This window comes from Hirundo rustica, chromosome 11, assembly GCF_015227805.2.
Source record: "Hirundo rustica isolate bHirRus1 chromosome 11, bHirRus1.pri.v3, whole genome shotgun sequence".
NCBI lineage: Eukaryota > Metazoa > Chordata > Aves > Passeriformes > Hirundinidae > Hirundo > Hirundo rustica.
The window spans coordinates 15,604,941-15,618,923 of NC_053460.1; the positions used below are offsets into that span (position 1 = coordinate 15,604,941).

The 13,983-nt window shown below is 39.0% G+C and overlaps 1 long non-coding RNA gene across 13 annotated transcripts in view; it reads right to left on the bottom strand.

The window, feature by feature from the left end:
• LOC120758013 (uncharacterized) overlaps window positions 1-13,983 on the bottom strand; it is a 209,892-nt gene that overhangs the window by 35,589 nt on the left and 160,320 nt on the right. For 9 of the 13 annotated variants that reach the window (XR_005702736.1, XR_009208226.1, XR_005702741.1 and 6 more), the window contains 2 exons: window positions 2,021-2,121; window positions 460-640 (listed from right to left, as the gene is read on the bottom strand). The exons of 2 other annotated variants lie outside the window; for them this stretch is intronic. This is a non-coding gene — a long non-coding RNA (uncharacterized LOC120758013). The remainder of the gene's footprint in view (window positions 1-459; window positions 641-2,020; window positions 2,122-13,983) is intronic. 2 more of the 13 variants (XR_009208225.1, XR_005702737.1) reach the window with 1 other exon arrangement.

Consider the following 13,983-nt stretch of genomic DNA (forward strand, 5'->3'; position numbering starts at 1 on the left):
CAAAGACCACATCTGTGTTTGACACCACGGTCAATAGATCCAGTCGCATTCTGATGGTCAGGGCATGGGGCTGAGGGAGTGGCACGGGAGCGCCACGTCCTGCCTTGCTGCCTCCTCACCTTCAGGGAGAGGCAGCCTGAGTAATCCCTGTGGATCCTGTTTTTGCTGGCCTGTCTCTCTCAGCCAGCATGAAGAAAGAGCTGTTGTGAGCCATATTTGTGACTCCCCCACATCTTGCAGACCATTCACACACACCCCAGGGCCACTTTCAAATGGCCTTTGCTCTCAGAGATTGTAAAAACAAAAAAGACAAACCCAAAAGCAACTCAAAGCAAACACTGGAAAGGCTACTCCCACTTGTCCCTACAGGCTCTGCAGTAGCTGGGTAAACCTTTATCTTTTTTAAGTACAAGGCTTTGCACAGCATTTCATAATCTTTTCAAAATGACAAGACAGTACCTAAAACAGCAGCGCAGCAAATCCACAGCCACTGCTCCACCCATGTGTTTTGGAAGCACATCTTCATTAGTCTGGGATGAGCTGCAGCTTGAGGACACATCAGCTCAAAGCAGCACCAGTTGCCAACAACCCACAGATGCTGATGGTGCCACTCCCAAACATGTGTCACCTCCTCTAATCACTGGGCAGGAACCAGAGAGAGACACAGAGAAGTAAAACAGAAATGTTCTGTAACAGGCCCAGAGCGGAGCCCCTGAAGCCCCCACAGGACACACCACACAGGTGTCCCACTCGTGAGCTGCTCGATGCTCCTCTAACCTTTCTCGTCTCCAAATTTTCATCAGGCCTATATCCTTTTAGGACAATCTGCAAACACACAGTGTCACCTGGCTTCCTCAGCCTCTGATAAAACCCACCAGGATATAAATAAGAGAAAGAGATCCTCGGGATAGGTGTTCACGCCATGGCAAACACAGCCTGACAGCCACAGGAGGCAGTGCAAGGGTGGCTTTTGTTCCGGGACCCATGCTGGAGCTTTGAAACTGTCCTCAGAGCAGGACGTTGTTTTGCATGTTTTGTTTTTCAAACTGAAACATGTAATATTTTGGTATTAGAAAGGAGTTTTATGCTCTGTAACATAACACTGAGACATAGAAAGGAATTGGAGATTACTAACTGTTAGCCTGAAGATTTATAAAATTCTAAAAACTCCATGAAATAGAGTTACTTTTATATGCTTTGAGTCATTAATAAATTACCAGGATTTACTGGTTGAAACAGACCTCTGTAAGTGTCTTGCTATCTTGTTTCATCCAATACTCACTAGTAAAAGCTGACTAAAAATGTTACATACTAGTTTTGCTGGGATGAGAGAACAGCTGTTTGATGTTCTGGTTTTTAAGAGAGGCCAAGAGAGAGTGTATTTGTTGTGGAATTAATTGGTCCAAATTAAGCACATACTGTTTTTCCAACTTATGGTAGGAATCTATGTGATTTAATAAATATGATAAATGGCTTGTGAGAATAACAAAGGATGATTCTGGGCCACCCCTGTAGTGCACAGACTGTCAGCAGAGTTTGGGTAACTATCATTTCAGCCAAGAAAGAAAGGGGAGAATCTGGCAGAGAGAAAATTTGAAATTTTATCTCAGCTGAAAGGAAAATCAGCCAAAACCATTCTGCAAAATTCTTTCCTTTAAAACAGCAACCTGAACCAAGGGCAGCATCTTTACCTCTTGAATAAAAAAAACCAAAACAATCAGCTGTCCAATAACAATGCATTTTAACTTGTAATATTTAAATTGGTAATGAGGAAGGTGTTTTGTCTGAATTTCCATTTCTTTCAGGGCCTAATTATGAAAGACAGAAAAAAAAATGTGCTATGCACTCTCTTTCACATCTCATTACATTTATTCAGCTTTATTACTAATTCTTTGTTAATATAATTTTCACCCTGGGAACTACATTTTTTGTCTAGTTACCCTGATACATGAAACCCTTAAAGCAGGAAGTCCTTGATCACCACATCATATTTCTCACGGTATTTTAAAATGACACTCACCATATTGTTAGAAGTAGGTTCTATCAGCAGGCTGCTCCCTGGAGGTGCTCTTTCTCTTTCTCTCTCAGGTGCCTTAAAGAAGTTTTATCTAGCATGGTGGCCTAGAGAGATGGGGAGCAGGAGGAGAACTGAAACGCTCACATGGGTGTGCCACACACCCCTCCCCACCCCAGGTTCTGCTGGAGTACACTGTGTCTAGTGTGGCAAATTAGAGGACGTGGCAGAAAACTTCAACCCCCAGCCTGCTGATCCTGCCACTTGTTAGAGGTGAGAGCCACGGCAGCGTGCACAGCCTCACTCACAGGGAGTTTATACAAGTGCAGTAAGCAGGTCCCTCAAGGAGCTGAGCAGGAAAACTGCAGCAAATGTGTGTGTGCACTCACAATGAAATCCCAGCCCAGAGGACAGGCGCTGTAATCCCACCAATGATGTTCCAAACCCATGATGGCTACCAGCCGACAATACCCACAGACCTCAATCCATTTTTATTGTATTCAGGCTGCAGTGTTATATTTCCTGCCTCCCCTTAGCACCACACATACAGTGTACTTGAAAACAAAAATCTATAATATTGATCCCACAATGTCACCACAATTATTCTTTTGAAACAGCCATTGAAAACAAATTACATCTGCACTGCCTTTTCATCCGATTGCTCTGGGTGAGCAATGCTCACTGTAGCCGCCAGCATTTTCAGTGTTAGCACTGTGTCACTAAAGACAGCACAGGAAAAGAAAAAAAAAATCAGAGGGGAAAAAAAAAAAAGCAACAGTAACATACTTAAAGGGGGGTTGGAGGAGGGGGAAGCCATCAAATTAACCAGACCACAAAATGCCCCTCTAACCTGATGCAACATTTAAGTCTCTTAGCTTTCTGTATGCACACCAGGATGACACTGGAACTGTACAGTAGCCAGTTTTCCCTCCTAGAGCTCATAAGGTTGGCTTTTTCCAGCCCCGTAAGCCAAATATAGTTGTTACACTAATTAAATTGACAAAGATTCAAAGAGGGTCTCATTCTCAGGTAGTCCATTTACTACCTTGTGATGACAAAAAGTATTATTTGAAGCAACATGATTTTAACCTCATGTAACATAATTCTATTGACAAACTGTAAGATTTTCTTGACAAGGGAGAAGTGATTAACACAGAAGTGATGACTGCAGAACAAACCGACCCATTCAGATTAAAACAGCGACACGACCAAGCCTGAAGGAGTCTGTCCAGAGGAAACTCAGGCCTTTCCACACAAATAGCAGGGATATCCACCCAAGGCAGAGAGGAGGGGGAGGAAGAAATGCCTACCTTCTTTAATTCCAATTTTCCAATACTTATTCATTTTTAACCCAGTAATGGTTTTGCTCAAAGCATGAATCATCGTATCAGTGAAACTGTCGTGACCCCCCGCACAGCATACACCAACCTGCATAATTTTATAGAGCAAATCCCACCAGCAAATGCTAACTTCCATGTGCTTGTTAATGGCACGGCTCGGAAAAATATAGACCTCACCAACAATTATTTTTTTTGCCATTTGCCATTTTGCCAATTGGTAGTTGGCCAAGGGAAAGTGCTTTTGTTAAGCTGTGACCACACAAGTCACAGTGGAAGGTTCCTGCAGCGGGGAAACGATAACTTTGGAGTATTAAGAAAACCAATAGCCTTGTTGACATGAACATGGGAGTCTAACCCCTGAAGCCTCCTGATATGAAGCATTGATTTTTCTGTCTGGGTACAGTTCTAAAGCCATTCATTCTCTATGGTCAGGACTCACAGGGCCAGAGGAGTGGAAGAAAAAAAAAAAATAAAAATCTGTTCTTTTCACTTTTACCTCCAGGCAAAGTTGAGGAATAAATTCTACATTTTGAGGGATGATTTGTTCAGGCCATGTTTAGTAGAAGCTTATTGCATAAAAAACCATTTTGTTTCCTTGACCCTTGTAACCTGTGACCACTTACTCTTTGTGCACCTCCTTCACAAGATAACAGCGGGGGAAAGTGCCTAGAGAAAGCACCCCTGGTTTCTTGTTATTCTCCAAATAATATCACCAAGCTCACTTATTATTCCTCAAATAATACTGTCATGTTCACTTGTCATTCCTCAAATACCACGGCTAGCTGACTTGTTATTTCTCAAATGCTTCCATGCCTACTCGGTATTCTGCCTTGTGTAATTACTACATCCCTTACTTGTTATTCCCTCTCATATACTACCCCTGGCTGTACTTGGTTAGCGCTCATGTACTACTGATCCGCCTCTGCTGTTTCATTTTCACCACTCCTCCGATATGCTGTACCCTCCCTGAGAAAGGAAATTATATTATCGTTCTGTATATTTTTGCAATCCATACGCTGACTCCCTGTTTCCTCAGCACCCCGTTGTGTTCATTTAGTAGCTATTGTAAATATACCCTGAAAAACACCGATTCTCTTGTGAAAGAAACAATAGTTCCACAGTTTGGAGTGAGAGTGCAATGTGTTCCCATTGTTGTTAAAAAAAATGATAATTTTAAAAATAAACAACTGGAAGACAAAGGGAAAAAATTAATAAAACTAAATCTATTATAGAGAAAATAAGCTCAAGTTTTCCTCTCCCCACCAGGACATGGTACTCAACCACACAATGGGATGTTTCCTGCTCTGTTGACAGAATGCTGAGCCAGTTTTTGCTGTTTGTCTCTTGTTTTCAAAGAAACAAAGTGACTGCATTAGACAGGAGATGCCAGCATTACAGAAGGCTAATGTTTGGACACCAAACTTGCTCTCTCTTTCAGGTGGCAACCATTTAATTGATTTTTTTTTAAAATGCAAATAAATATTCAAATGCAATAGCACACAATCATCTCTAAGCGAGGCATAAAATACCAATGTCTACAGACGGGCTGGCATTCTTACATAGGTGTACACACAGACACACCAAACCCAAGAAAATAAACACGTCTGAATATCTATCTCTATAAATCTCTGATAGAGCACACATACTTTACATGAGCATAATTTTAGCAAATATATATCTATACACACACACAGAATAATCCTAGGAAATATCCTGTGTTACTATTGCAGAAGTATGCTTATATTATGTTACAGTATGAATATGCTTGTATATTTATTATTAAAATACTTACTGTTCTGCCTTTTGAAGTAGATGGACAAATGATTTAGGAGTAGAAATAGACTAGAAACAAAATTAATGCAAATAATGTGTTGATTTTTTTTTTTTTTTTTAGCTTGATTAGCCAAGCCAATAGAAAATTCTGGAAAACGTATACAATTATTTTAACTGTCATAGACTGGCAATTGTAATTGACATGATTTGTACGAGATGCAGTGTAATAACTGAATATATTAAAAAAAAATCTCATGGCTTGATTACCAGGAGAACATTACTAGTGCCACAATATTATTAACAACACAATTATCATGGCATCCCTAGGACACGCTCTTAGCACTTCAATGCATTAGCGAACCTTTGCTAACGAAGAAAAAATTAAAGTACAGCAAATTTCAAAGCACCAGTTGTACGCAACATCATTAAAAATTTATAAAACTTCCCCTGAACATGACAAGTGTTTGGTTTAAATGAAGATCAGCCATAAGAAGGAGCAGAAATCTTGTTATTCTTTGTCTCTTTCTCTCCCTCCTTTTCTCTTTCTCTCAGACCTCCCCCAACCACCACCACCTCAATCCAGCTGAAATATGTAACCATTACAGAGTGACAGTTTGACACACAATGACCTGTCAGAACATTCATCTCTCAATGTTTTATTTTAGTGAGGAGCCAAACTGCAGAAAAAATAAGCAAGTTGTTTCAAGGCTTGGAATGAGATCAAACATTTCTGGCATCCCCACTTACCAGACCTTTGATTTACAATGGATCTGTCAGAGGCTGATTAGACAGTGTGTGTTTAAAAACCTATAGATGTTCCACAATTGCACAAGCTTTCCCCTTCCCCTGCACAGAGAGCATTTCTGCTCTTTGTTTGAATGGCGAGAATAAGCCAGGTTACACTGCAGAACCTTACACCTTGCAAGTGGAAAGCACCACATGCAAAACTGCAGGCAGCTGCAATTAAACCTCTTAGGCAGGAGCGCTCCCATTCTCCACTAAAAGAAAGCTGTAGCTCTCCATACTCTGTAATATCCGTTGTGCCAATTTCTATTACCTTTTCTTTCCAGGCCTAAAGTTATAGTAGTCTGCAGAGAAAATACACCCAGGAACTGCTGCAATCCCCGCATATTTTCAATAATGTTCAAAGGCAACACGCAGCTAAAAATTAGTCAGACAACAAAGTGCAGGTGGCTAAAATATTCCCACACTGTAACATTTTTTGCTCATAATTGCAAGTAGGGGGAGGAAAAAAAGGCTAGAAATATATTGTTTCTATTTGTACCTAGAACAGTTGCAGAAAGAGCAGCAGGATTTGTGCCTGGCATTAGAATATGTAATTCCTTAATACTATATTGTGGCATAAGGTTCATTGTAGCAAATTATGAATACATGTGTTTGGAGAGCTTTGGTAGTAAATTTGAGCTTTGTACATCTACAACAATGCCCAAATCTGACAAACATAATTTATATAATATTAAGTTAATACAGTATTATGAAATTAGCTCACTGTAGTAAAGCTGTAATTTTTAAATGAAAGACAATGCGATGAAATGAAGGCAAAATAAACATTAGCATTTTGTGAAAGGTAGAACAAATCTTCCAAAAGTCTGCTTTGTAATTTATTATAATGCCGTGTTTATGACTTCCAGTATATTTAAGACACGACATCCTTTAACAGTATGGCACAACTACATTGCTGTTCAGAATGATCCCAATCTTTCAACCCCTCTCAGGCTACGCTCTCAATTTGAGAGAGACTTTTGAATGAATGCTGCCTGTGATTAAGCAAGGAGCATGTTGGAACTCTGGGATCTAGTCCCCATGATGCTCCTTAGGGGTTCAGCTCTGCATTTTCTCCACGTGGAAAATTCCAATCAAGTCGATAAGGCTGTAGGAACATAGGCTATTACTCTGTGTGTTAGACAATTCAAGATACGAAATTATTTTTCCCATATCCATAAGAGGGAAAGTGAGAAAAGCATTACACTGGGAGGTCTTTAGCTTGTAGGAAATGGAATGTGTTAAAGCACAAAATTTCATTCTTTCAAGGGAAAGAGGAGAGCAATTAGCCAGAGCAGGAGTCAAAAAGGAGAAGGGGGAGGGGAGGAAGAGGGAGGAAGTAAATAAATAAATAAACAAATGTTTTGAGGTCATACCACAAGACCCTGAAGTGATGCACAATTTCTATTATCAACTTCCAAAGGAAAAAAGGAAGCACAAAGAAAAACATGTTGGTGTTTTAAGGCTACACAGAATTTGTGTTATATTTGCTTTTTTAAAAAATATAATGCCATGTAGGCATTTTTAGCTCACGTCTTGTAGGAAAAAAAAAAAATACAAATTGTCAACCAAAAGGCCTTTGTCTCAGTCAAGGCCTAATTTCTAATATTTCATTTGTGATGTGTGGTTTTGTTTTCAAACAGAGAATATGATTTGCAGGATTTCTGAGGTTTCGTATGTCCTAAAAAGCAAAACAGCCTATCAAAAGGGGGATTTCCAGTAGGAGATGCCAAACATCATTTGTCCTCAACATCACGAGCCTGGGGCTCCATCAAGTTAGAGTAACTAAAACCTAGAGGTTATGGCCCAGAAGAAAACAACTGTAGAATATAGTGGCTTCACATATTTGTGAAGTTCATGTCTCAGCCAAGGATGATACGTCACAGATGAAAATGTATGACCTTTCTTTGTGTAAGTGAAAGCCACGTTATATGCTACTGAATATTGCTACCAACCCAGAAATCCGCTATTGGTATTTATCATTCTGCCACCTTATTTCATACTCTCTAAGACACAGAGAAAACGCTTTTATCTGAGCAATCAGGGAAAGGTTAGAATTGCATTAACGGGTTAAACGTATGAATGAATCATGAAATACGAATTAGCACAAAATGCTAAAATAAAATCCTACACAAAATGCCTCTATGAAATGCCGATAACATTGCATGCCTGCACCCAGCTGCAGCTGCCTTGATCTCCTTTAGTCTCTCAAATCCAAAAACTATATCATTACAAATTTTTCATGGGGAAATCTAGTGCTGCATAGCATGCATGCAGTTGCCAAGCATCATATCCACCTCCAATTTGTGTATCATGAACTATGCAACTCCAGCATAAAAGTTGGCACACTTTAACACTGCAAAAACCTACGTATCTGAACTCTGTGAACAGCCTTAATTTTAGATGCAAACAACCACGGCTTTGCCACTATCATAAGGACAGTGAAACATGCCAAATAACTAAACTGAGACAGGGCAGATTTGAGGGGTGAGTTCTCTGCTCTGGAGGCCCAGACCCAGCCCACAGCTGTTGCGTTAAAGGGGCAGAATCGACCAGCATTCGAGCCTGAAACCTGAGTGACACTGGGCACTTCTTGTGTAGAGTGACAAAGCAGAAAGTGATTAACTTTTGGGGTCCATTCTTCTACTCCTCAAGCTGATAATCAGAGAACAAAGATCAGAATCTGACTGTCACACAGTGCTGTCTAAACAGAAATTAACAGTAAGGATTAACCTGTTATCTCTTTCCAGCCACACCCAAAACAAGAGCTCTGTCAACTTTGATTTTGTCATCTTGACTCGAGTAGGGTTGATTTCCTGAAGCAAGAATGAGAACCAGTACCAGAAAACGAGATTTTTTGGCAGGAAAGCCTAGATCCTTCTTAGGGTTCAGTGAGAACACAATTAGATTTGAAGAGAGCGCCAGCGGACTGAGGGTGACGGAGGAGCAGCACAAACACCTTCACTGCAGCAATTCCGTGTGCTCACACCCCTCCTGTGCATCTCCACCCTACAACTCCGGAATCTACAGGCTCATTTCAACAAAGGTGACAGAAGGGTGAAAAGTTCAAAGATGATCCAGTTCCTAAACATTTTTGAGCTCACCATATCCACAAAGAAAAGAAAAACCCTTTTACTGACCTTGGGAATGCTTTCAAAAGATCTCGTACCTCATCAGATATCAAAGAATCTGTAGTGGTGTGATTAAAAACATTCCAAATATAGGGAAAAAAAAAGCTAAAGGACAAACAACTTCTGGACATCAAGTGACAATAATATATAAATGCATGGCAAATCAGACTTCAACAGCTTCAGTGAAACTATGTATTTTGACATTTGTAAAAAATACTTAAGACTAGTTTACCTCAAAGCATAGAGGAAAGGAAATGAGAACAGTCAATATCCCTGATTCAGTTGTGCAGGATATTTGATCATCTACAGTTTGTATACTTAATAAACGTTGCAAAACTTTATTATGTTCCCAGCATTACTCAGCTCCACCAGCATGAATCAGTATTATATTCCTCAACCATCCACGTTAGGCATTCCAGATGGATTTTCCTTGTTTTCAGACTGCCTGCATCCACAATGCAAAATTCTATGTTAACTTGAAATATCCTCTCACGCACACAAAAAAGTATGCATATTTATACCCACATAAAACCTAACTCTGCCACTTTAGTCAGTGACAGACTGTACAATAATTAGCATTGTCAATTACTAATTATAGCATGCCCACAGATACAGTTATGAAAATGCAGCAAAGTAAGAGCTTTGATAATTTCAAAGAATTACACCTTTATTCTGTCGCATTTGAATATTTCTACTTTTATCCATTATTATAAATGCAGGAAAGCAAGAACAATAGATAACATTTTCTAAGCCAAATTTAAGGACACACTGTTCAGACCACTTATTGCTCAAAGAATATGAGCCCCTTGTTCTGTCTTTTTAAAAAAAATCAGTTAAATATAAACAAATTAACTTCCTATGCATGTTGCTTCTGAGAGAATTACTTTTCATTTTTAGAGTGGTTTTCCATCACTACAAACCTTTTCCTTTCCCTTATGCACCAGCAAACATACTGATACAATTTAAAGGTCATGTTCTTTTCAAACTGACAGGGCCCTCCAAAATTTTGACGAGAGTCCCTCCAAGAATCGCATCACACAAACGGAAAGGAATTAAGTAAAGCATCACTTGATGTAGGCTCAATCATGTGAACTGATTAGAAAATGTAACCATGGAGAGAGGTGATTCAAAGTGTGACGGACAACCTTTCAAAGAAAGGAGATGTCATGTTGATAATAATAAGCAAGTACCTGACATTGAAGGAGGGGGTGAACACAGAGGGTCAATAAAGATATAATTGCCTTCAGCTACTAAAAAAACCCCAAAACCAAAACAAACAAATAAAAAAAAATCCCACAAAAAACCACCAACCAAAAACCCAAATGTCTTTTCTAACTTTGGTCTCTTCACACACCAAGATAAATATTTTAAATTATCAGAGAATTTTATCTGTGTTGTTCAAGTTAAGTTTTGGCCAAAAAATACTGAAAAATGTATTAGTAACATTCCAGTTGCTTAGCTTGTTCTTTCAGCCAGTAAAAAGGATACCTTGAAGTCCAAAGCCAAATGTACAGAATTTGACTTAAAGGTTATATTGATACATATTGATCTGCATTACAAGTTAGATCATATCTAAGAAAATAGGACTGGCTTTAGATTGTAATACCCACATCATTCAAGGAAATGATACAAGCAAAAAGTAAATGTGCTTCTGAAAGACACCTTTTATGAGGAAGATGATATACATTTTAAAGAGAACAAGTCTAAATCTTTGCAGGAAACACAGTATGAGCTGGGTTAGAACAAAAAGATCTCTCCATAAAATAAAAGCAACAGTTACCATGTGTTCTCAACTTTGGAAAAATCTGCAGCTAAACTCAAGAAATGGGTAAAAAGTAATTGAAAAGTATCATATTCCTGTCCTCTTTTTAACAGTAAACAATATTTATCTTATTTTTTAAATTATTTATTTCTTCCATAGTTCTCTAACTGCTGCTCTTTCCTTTCCCATCAGTTGCTATGATTTATGGCACTCAAAACAGATCCAGCACGTCATGCACCATTATGGTAACAATCTGAAAATGTTACATCCAAGATCATTTTAATGATAAGACCTGTCTTCTCTTGTCGATATTAAAATGCATATAATGTATATGAATAAATGGAATCTTAACTGATTTAGATATTATATCCTTATTGATGTCAAAGAGGTCAGTGAACACATCTAATGTTTTAGCCAACCATGGATTGAAGATTACAATTACATAAAAGGTAGATATGAAGCTTTTCTCCTGCAGCACAAATTCAGCCCAAATTTGCACCAGGTAGGGTAACTTAAATAGTCCAGGCAAATAATTCAGAGGTACAACTCAAGTTCTTACTGGACAAATGCCCATTTCATCAAGAGAGTAATAAACCATGGCACCCATGACAAACTCTGGCACTATTTGCTTGACACAGTGCCTGTTCAAGGCTTGTCCGTGTGTCGCAGATTGAAAGCTGCAGGACACAACCAAGGTGACACCCCAGCCATACAATCTACTGCCTGTCTTGGAGAGAAACAAGGTTTTACTGCAATCTAGGTCTTTTGCAATTGCGCCCTGGACGGCTGGCTAATGAGGTCAGACAGTACTGTCCATTCTAGACATATTCTTTCCAGGGTATCATCTCTCCAAGAGACATTCCATGAGGATGTACCCTTAAATATGCCATCAAAGCAAATTATAATGATAGAATTTATTAACATTTTTTATGAGGCAAAAGGCATACTTCTAAGGAAACATGAAATAAAAATGGGTCTAAATAGCAAACAAATTTCTGAAACTATGTAGTAGACGTTGTTATGCCATGGAAAACTTTTGTTACATGCAAGGACAAAAGCTGAGGTTAAGACTTGCAGACACTCCTGACCTGAGATCTTAACCAGCCCTGCTTTTTTCAGCAACCAAAAACCTCCCCTCACTCACAAAGTGAGTGACCACATCTCTGCAGTCACATCTCTATGGGGGGGCTGACTTTCCTTCTTTTTGTTTTAGTTCCATACATCTTGACACTTCATTTCTAAAAAGGAAAGATGAGACTGAGATAATTTAAATCAGTAAAGAAATAACACAATTCCTCAAATGGCACAATGTGTGGAGCCCCAGAAGGGCTCAGATGTCTTTAATGCAGTTCACACTCAAAAACTGTGGCCCTCAGGTTTGTGGCCAGCAGAGGCCAACTCCATGCTTGAACAAAAATATAGAGACACAGCCTGCAGCATCCACCACTGGGGGAGGTGAGGGGTGAAGTTAGAAGGAAAAAAATAAAAAGGAGCAAGCCAGTGGAGAAAGGACATGGGATTTATAATAAAAATAAATGAAAAATCAGAAGGAAATTACATGGTAACATTTGACTGTAGGCATAACAGGTAAAATGTAACAAAGAATCAATTTCTCATCCTCTGTTCAGACACGTGGTCATGGCACTGGTCATAGGCTGTACCTACACTAGCATTCCAGTCCAGAACAGTGGTACAGCTTTGGGTGAATTTATTCCCTTTCATTGTAGTTGGCTTTATTAATAAAGCTGTTTTGAAGACCTGATTCCAGATTCCTTTTGTAAGAAAAAAAAAATCGGAAGCTCAAGCAGATGTGTACCAGATGTGCTCCATTAGTCAATGTAAGTAAAAGGTGCAAATCAACAAATGTTTTTCAGTTCATCTCCAAATGTAGACAGGATGGGGACTTTTGGTTGCAGTGACCACACAAACCATAGTCTCAAGTAAACAATTCCTAAAACGTGCTTACTGTAGATATGAGGCCTCAACACAAATCAGTTTAAACTGATGAATCTATAAGGAGCCTAACTCCTTGCCAATGAAAAGAGTGCCTTGGGAAGCTTAGGTGAAATAGAGATTTCAACCTCTGTCAGAGAAAGGTGACATACTTTTAGAAGTTCTTCCTCCAGCATGTGCTGGATGAGAAAGCCATTTGGAACATGAGACCTTATTTTCAAATTACATGTTTAATCTTCTTCCTCCCAGAAGATGAAATTCTGATGCAAATGGAAGGGGATGGAGCCATCCCAGCCATGCCTGATGTTCCCTGCTAAAAGAGAATGGGAAGGGCATAATGCAAAAAAAGAAGCCAAGCATTTAAGGGAGAAGACATAAAAGCAAAACCCAGGGGTTGCAAAATCCACATGAACTAAACCCATGACTCAAATTAGTATAATTGAAAACCATTAAGCTCAGCTCTGTTCAAGTAAAAATTAACTTTATAGTGACTATCATTATAAACTATTGCTTCATCTGGAAAATACATCATGGTTATATTTTATAATTTTTATCCTCTCTTGCATGTAGCTGCTAGAAGGCAGTTACAACGAGAACTGGGTCTTTCCAAAGTTGTTAACAAGATACATTCCTTTTGGTTCATGACTAGTATTATGAGAGTTTCTGTCTTATGTCACTGTTTCTGACATACGCTGGAGAGAGAACATCTTGGCTCAAAAAATACTGGACCATCATTTTATGGGAAGAGACTTTGTAGACCACAGAAGCAGATAGATTTACAACTGACAACACAGAGGTAATGATAACCTACTCTTACATAGCCCAGAGTCTTACATATTGTAAACTCAATTAGCAATTCTTTTATCTTCACCCAGAACAGATATATTGAAAATTGCAGATTGAGGGCTTTTCTCTTATAGCTCTGACTACAAGGATAAATACTGCCTTGCTTCAGCAGCATAATTTCTAGCTCTCTCATTTTTCATCCAGTTCAAGTTGTTTGATTCTAGGAGTCCATATTCCAGGCAGACACAGCACTCATTTATGAACACAATGCAGGACAACGTGAATTTGTTGGAGATGAAAGGCATGAGAGATGCCCGTAATTTTGCCACAAATAAACTCCTCCTTTGGTTTATATTACATCATGCCCTTCCATGTGAATAGTTTTGATAAAGACCTGTTACTCCCTTTTCTTTCACTATACACAGTGTGGATACATTAGAT